General features: G+C 40.3%; 1 pseudogene; it reads left to right on the top strand.

Annotated features, from left to right (window-relative positions):
* The first annotated feature begins 5,094 nt into the window (after positions 1-5,094).
* LOC143410550 (large ribosomal subunit protein eL6 pseudogene) lies at positions 5,095-5,738 on the top strand (annotated as a pseudogene).
* The last annotated feature ends 2,050 nt before the right edge of the window (positions 5,739-7,788 follow it).

Here is a 7,788-nt window from a genome sequence, read left to right as displayed (position 1 = left end):
AAGCTATGAAAACCAAGTCTGCCTTGGGTATTTCAGATTCACTAACTTGGAATTCTAACATAGTGAGCATGATAACCTTAAGGGCATAGGAGAGCAACCCCCACAATCCACAAAGGACAAAGATCTTGAGATCTTAATACTATTGAGTGCAGTCATAGCTAGCAGACCAAATATTGTACAAGAAACTTTAAATCTTCACATCAAACCCATAGCATGTGTGTGTGTGTGTGTGTGTGTGTGTGTGTGTGTATATATATATATATATATATATATATATATATATATATATATATTTCATAGATGAGGAAACTGAGGCCTAGAAAATACAAACTACATATGCAAGGTCATATAGATACATGACTCCAAATTGATTTAATTCCCAAACCCACATTTTTCTACTAAATCAACTTGCACTGTAAAGTCACAAAAAAACAGTGCAATCATTCTTTGCCACAATCACCTACTCATTTTAAGAAAGAAATATTTTAAGAATCTCTTTTTCTGACCTTTTCTGGAAGAGTCAATTTGCTAAAATTTGCAGACAGTCATGTAAAGAGAGTAGCATAACTTCAAAATTTAAATATTAAAAACTTTGACTTGCCCCTCTCCATCTCATATTCAAATAAATTTTATCTACCCTTTCTATATCAGGCAAACTCAAATGAAAAGGAAACAGGAATAATGATAATGGAAGAGAACGTGTAATTCAATATACAAAGCATTAAGCAATAATACTTTTATACTGGGAAAAATTTTTGCCTAGTAAAGATTTTACACTGTGGAGAGATAACGGGGCAGAGGCCTTATTTAGGTGTGCCTGGCACTGATTCTGCTTTCCCACTTTTAGAAGAAACTCAATAGAATACATTCTCTAACCATGGTACAGTAGAATTACAAATGTAAATGAAAGTCTGAAGTGGAAAAACTTGTCACTTGGAAATTAAAAGTAGCACCTTGGTAGAAACAAAGAAAAAATGTCATTGCTGGTGAGTTAGAAAAATTAGGGTATTAAAGATGAAATATGCCATATATCTGCCAAAGTTATAAAGAGTTTCAATTCATGGCCCTAAATATTTCCAATAAAATTTTTAAAAAGAATGAACAGAGTAAGCATCCAACCAAAGAAGAACAATAACAAATAATCAATAAATAAAGAGGAAGAAATATTAAAATAAGAAACTAATGAATAAGAAAACAAACATCTGAAAAAGCCAGTAGCTAATTCTCTAAGTAATAAAATATATGTCACTGGTTGGTCAAAGGAAGTCAAAAAACAAAGTCAATAAACCAAAAATAGAAACGGGAACATAGTTATAGCAAACACTTTAAATTTTTACCAGTAAAAATAAAATTTTCCAAATTTCTTTTCAAAAATTTCTTAAAACAGAAAGGGCAAGAACCTTAAGTAGCCAATACAGAAAATGCAGCAAAGATGGCTAGTTGCATGGCAACATCCAGTCCACCTTTCGACCTGGCAAAAACTTAAACTCTTAGGTAGCAACAAGCTACCCAGCTAAAGACATTTCCCAGCCTCCCTTGAGCCAGGTGTGGATGTCAATAAATTATGGCAAAAGGGATCTGAATAAAAGATGCATTCAACTTTCAGGTCACATCTTTAAAAGGGAGCTGCTTGCCTTCTACTTCTTACTTTCCCTTATCCACTGGTGACACTAAAAGAATGAACCAGCTTCTGTCACAGAAAGGACAATGCCCCCTGGACAATCTGGAGCAAAAAGGAACCTGGGTTACTAGATGATCTAAAAATCAGAGTTGCCTACTCCCATCCACTTCATCACTACTTGCCAAGTATCAATTCAGATTTTTTTTAAAATTTTTTTTTAAAGAGAGAGTGAGAGAGGAGGGGGAGAGAGAGAGAGAGAGAGAGAGAGAGAGAGAGAGAGAGAGAGAATTTTTTTTAATATTTATTTTTTTTTTAGTTCTTGGCGGACACAACATCTTTGTTGGTATGTGGTGCCCAGAATCGAACCCAGGCCGCACGCATGCCAGGCGAGCGCGCTACCACTTGAGCCACATCCCCAGCCCCAATTCAGATTATTATAATGAGAAATAAGCTATCTTTCTTGTTGGAACCACTACTATATGGACTCTGTTAAAGCTGCTGAATTAATTTCTAACATAGTGAAATCCATAAAAGAAAAGTCTAAATTTATCAGGGAAATATCAAGGAGCAGAGTGTAGTTAAACAGAAAATATTTGAACATCTTAGGAATGTATAGTAGTCTGCTTCATGATATTGGGTTTCATGAGGCACAATAAAATTTTTGATATGAAGAAAAAATTAAGAAGTTGATGGAAGAAAAACTCTGCAGTGTGGAGATAAGCTCAGAGTTAAAAAAAAAAAAAAAAAGTCATCTGGGGGATTCCCATAGTGAAGTCTCAAGGCTACCAACAAAATGGTATTCCCTTATACCAATATTCTCTAGATTTAAGGTTTTTGATCCCTTTGGAAAGTTAATGAATATTATCAATCTTCTCCAAGAAGACTCCCACATAGAATAAAGAGGGTGATAAATCTTATGATGCTTATTAAGAAGGAAATCTTGCCTGGCATAGTGGCACATGCCTGTAATCCCAGCAACTCAGGAGGCTGAGTCAGGAGGATCTTGAGTTCAAAGCCAGACTTCACAAAAGTGAGGCACTTAGCAACTCACTGAGACCCTGTCTCTAAATAAAATACAAAATAGAGTTGGGGATGTGGCTTAGTGGTTGAGTACTCCACCCCCAAATAAAAGGAAATTCCTTGGTTCCATCCAAGATACAAATAAGGATCTCTACTTCATGGGATAGGCACAGAAATCTACACTTTTAACAAGTACCTCAGGTTCTTACCTTAAGAAATATTATCTTGAGGCCAATTTCTGAACCTCAAATTAAAAATTCTTTACACACTTCAAAATCCAAGCGAAATGTGTTTTACCACATTTTAATCTAGAGCACAGGCAAGGTGTAGTGTTGCAGGAGTTACCTGGGCTGAGTTTCTGCCTCAATCAAGGTGTTTCTTATTATACTAAATAACACCAGAACAACTTAACTTCTGAAGAAGGGGTTACAGACCCATCTGAGAATTTGACCTTGTCTCAGAATAATGCACATGATGTTGCATGGTATTTCAGGGTACATGAAGATTGACTGTTCCCCACAAGCTATTCCCTGTCCTCCAAGTGAAGAGGCCCAGTTTTACAAGGCTGCAAAGAAAAAAGTGAGCTAAGACAAATAATCCACATAAATTATTTTTTCTCTAAACACTAAAGCAGACCTACAAAGAGTAGGTAGTGGTTTTACCAAGAATAACCTGAGCCATTATTTATTTTTTAAATTGGTAAAGATTTATCAACTCCTCTGCCATATGTCACATAGATTATGCTAGTAAAGTATATTTATCCAAACTGTAAAATAGACATCTTTTGTAATCAGAATAAAGATGATATTTATGATTAAATATATTCAGCTTTATCTTAATCATGCAAACATATGCATAACAAAAAAAAAAAACATAACAAAACAGAGAGACCCAAGACCTCGGATACGTGGGGCCTCAATATTTACCTATTTTTCTATACTTTCCAAGTAGACAATATAACATATCTATATTTAAGTGGGATTTAAGTATGGAATAAAATCCCAAGGTAGCTGTCCATACCTCAGGTTTTAACCTTGATTTGGCTAACTTAGCAATGTGACATAAGCAAGTCAATGAGCACAATGAATCAGTTATTTGAAGATAACCACGTTACATGTTTGTACTTTTGACATCATGCAGAAGCTATCTAGACCTATTATTTCCCCAGAGTCATTATTTCCCTCACATTTTCTTTTTCCTGGTTGTTTTGACTGCACCCAAGCGCTGTCTTTCTGAGCACTGCAGAATTACCAAGAGACTTTAGGAGAAACTTCCCTTGCTGTGATTCCTAAGCCAGTATAGGTATTTTTTCAAAATAATAATAATAATAACAATAATAATGCAGTGTCCACGTTCTTGCTGAGAACTTCAGCATCCCCGACTAGTCCAGCATTTCCCAAAAACATACGCCCGCAAAGAAAAGCTGCCACGGTTAACTGGCGAGCATAGCACAGGTCACCAATGTGAAACCCTGCTCCATCTCGGCCAGTTCGGAAGCCAGGGCGGACGTCCTCTGACCCGTCTCGCCCTCTTTCCTTAACTGCCCTTCTCGGCCATCCCGGGGTCCCGCTCCTCACAGAAGCAAAGATGCGGGCCTGGGAAAACCGTTTGGCCCGGGCAGGGTTCCTCGTGGAACCGCAGCACGGGCCCTGTGCCGGGGATCCTAACTCCTTGTGGCGAGGCCCTGCCAAGTCCGCGGGGAACGTTCCCCGAGTCGGACGGCGAAGAGACCGTTGTCGTGCGGACAGCCCTACGATAGGGCGGGGTGGAGACCCGGCCCACCCCCGGGCAGGAGGCCCAGCCCCGAACTTCTCTCGGCGGGGTGGGAGGGCCCACTATGGGGCAGGGGAGGAAGCGGCCACGCCCCGGACGCTGCCGGGACCCAAGCGCCAGGGGAGGGGCAGGGGTAGTCCGGGCCTGACGCCCGGGGCAGTGAGTACCTGGCGGCCGCTCTAAGCACAACTGAGGGCGCTCGCAGAGCAGGGTGGGAACGCGTCCAGCAATGGCGCTCGCTCGACTGGGTCGGCCTCCAGGCAGACCAGTGCGCCTGCGCAGCCGGGACGCTGGAACTACAGTGCCCAGAATCCTCAGCGCCGGAGCAGTGCCCGGTACCCTCCCGCCCCCTTTGTCTGCTTTTAAGAATTTATGAAGGATTTGTGTACTGATGCTTTGGGTGACCTAAAAAAAAAAAAAAAAAACTCGATCAGGTTGAGAACACATATGTTGAGGGACCATGAGTGTAATAAGCGCTAGTACTAGGCATTACTAATACAGACTGGTGACAGGACCCTGGCCATAGAACAAGGCATCCTATAAACTTAGTTCAAAACCTCAGGCGCCTGTAGAGTTGATAGATTTGTGTCCAAGCTTTTGCTCTTTTCTCATTCAAGTTCTTGGTCAGAAAAAAAAAAAAATCGATAATGCCTTCATTATAATTTGGGGTCTTTGAAGACATGTACAAGAGGGAATACTCAGCTACTAAATCCAAGGTTGAGAAGAAGAAGAAGTTTCTTGCTACTGTTGCAAAACCAGTCGGTGGTGACAAGAATGGAGGTACCAGGGTGGTTAAGCTTCGCAAAATGCCTAGATACTACCCGACTGAAGATGTGCTGCGAAAGCTGTTTAGCCAGGGCAAGAAACCTTTCAGTCAGCACGTGAGAAAGCTGCGAGCCAGCATCACTCCTGGGACCATCCTGACCATCCTCACTGGGCGCCACAGAGAGTGGTTTTTCTGAAGCAGCTGAGCAGTGGCTTGCTACTTGTGACAGGACCTCTTTCCCTCAATCGAGTTCCTCTGCGTGGAACACGCCAGGTATTTGTTACCACCCCCTCCGCAAAGATGATATCAGCAATGTGAAAAATCCCAAAACACCTCACTGATGCTTATTTCAAGAAGCAGCAGTTGAGGAAGCCCAGACACCAGGAAGGTGAAATCTTCAACACAGAGAAAGAGAAATAAGAGATCATAGAGCAGTGCAAGTTTGATCAGAAAGATGTAGACTCACAAATTTTACCCCAAATCAAAGCTATCCCTCAGCTCCAGGGCTCCGTTTTATCCTCACAAACTGGTGTTCTAAATTTCTTACCAAGAACCTAATTAAATAACTGATACATTAAAAAAAAATCATTTGGGGTCTTTAAATCATAGTTTCCTTTTTCAGTTCATCTAAATAATAATGATAGTAATAATAAATCATGATTTCCCCGGCTCTAATTCCATGACTTCAATGTCCAAAACCATATTCTCCATGGATGGTCAAACAGAATCCTTAAGGACACCACAGCTGCTTCCTCAATAATGGGTCTATTTCCTCTCTAACCCATTCCTACTCTTGTGTGTGTTGGATTCCATAAGACCTCTTTCTGCTGCTTTGTGTACAATGCCTAGGCATGGTCAGCCCTTCCAGTTGAGGATCTTCAGGGAAATGTGAATCTCAGTAAAACTGAACATAGCACAAAAAAACAAAAACAAACAAACAAAAAAACTGGATTCTGCATGAGTTCAAAGAAAAAGGGATCCTGTGGATACCTTTATAGAAACTATCAAAGGAGAAATGCAAGTGGAAAATTGACCTTTTGGACATCACAAGTACAACATCAAAACATACTAATAAAAACTGCAACAAAAAATAAACAGAGAAAAAGATGGAAAAATGAACAAAGGTATTCCTTTTTAAAAAAAATCAGGAGACAGTGAAAAACACATTTAAAGCAATGAAAGAAAACCGTCAGCCTGGAAATGTATACTCATAAAAATATTTTTCATAAATAAAGGTGACCTCTTAGTGGAATAGATGGAATAAACACACACCCCTCCCTACACCTTCCACTTAGTACAGCTAAAAACTCTTGACATATATAAAACAAAGATACGTTGAACAGAAGGCAGTCCAGCTAGGAATCTTGTAAACACAGGAAAAACATGGTGAGTTTCCTGGGTTTTTTGTTTGTTTTTTCATTATATATCCTGACCTGATCCTGAAAAAAACTAGCAACCTGAATTGTCAATGGGTTCTGGCAAAGAAAAAAAAAAAAGAATCAAGAAAGGAAAAAAAAAAGAAAAAGAAGGAAGGAAGAAAGAAAGACCTGCTTTTTCTAGTGAAAGGACTGAGAAAAGGGCAATCTCACATGATAGAAAACCTTTAAGACAATACCCACTCTGCTGCAACCAAATATCACAGACAAAAATGGTGGTTGTTTTAGTCAGTGGTTGTTTTTGCCACTGTCATTAAAGAACCCAACCAGCACAATTACAGAGGAGGAAAATTTTATTTGAGGGCTCACAGTTTCAGAGGTCTTATTCCAGAGAAGGCTGGCTCCACTCCTTGAGGGGGCAAGGTGAGGCACAATTTCATGGTGGAAGAATTTGAAAGAGGGAAGCAGCTCACATGACGATCAGAAACCAGAGAGAGAGAGAGAGAGAGAGAGAGAGAGAGAGAGAGAGAGAGAGATCTCCACTTGCCAAATATAAATATATAACCCAAAGCAAAGCCAAGCCCCAATTCCCACCTCCTCTAGCCATTCCTTACCACTTCAGTTACCACTCAGTTAATCCCTATCAGGGGATTAATTCACTGGATGGGTTAAGACTCTTACAACCCAATCATTTCTGCTCTGAACCTTCTTGCATCCTTTCACATGTGAGCTTTTGGGAGACACCTCACAACCAAAACCATAACTGTGATCCCACTACATTCTCATCAGCAAAGACTGGGTGGGAAACCCAGACTTAAACCTCACTTAACCTTAATAAGTGCCCTCAGTGCTCCTGCAACAGTGAATACAGACGAGGTAGTGTGAGGAGCTAGGATTTTCTTTCACACTTGGTAGTATTGAACCTCCCCACACACTGTCAGTTGAGGCCATCCGGGAAACAGTAATAAGGTTCTCCTTCCCTCCCAGCCAATGTGTTATCAATAGTGGCCTAGTGGACAGTCTAAAATGCAACCCCTGCCCACCACTAACAAGAATCTCTCATTCCTCAGAAATGTCTAAACAGAGGTTGGGTGTAAAATGTGGACTTCCACCCACAACAGCAATAGCCAGTTGGAGACCTTCTTACCCCTTCTCTGGTGTCAAAGGAAGAATACTAAAATACAAGAAATAAATAAGATCTATAGTATCATAATACACAAGATGTTGCAAAA

Source organism: Callospermophilus lateralis, chromosome 11 (assembly GCF_048772815.1).
Source record: "Callospermophilus lateralis isolate mCalLat2 chromosome 11, mCalLat2.hap1, whole genome shotgun sequence".
In the NCBI taxonomy this organism is placed as follows: Eukaryota; Metazoa; Chordata; class Mammalia; order Rodentia; family Sciuridae; genus Callospermophilus; species Callospermophilus lateralis.
Note: the sequence above shows the minus strand (reverse complement) of the source record. Positions and strands in the feature narration are given on the sequence as shown.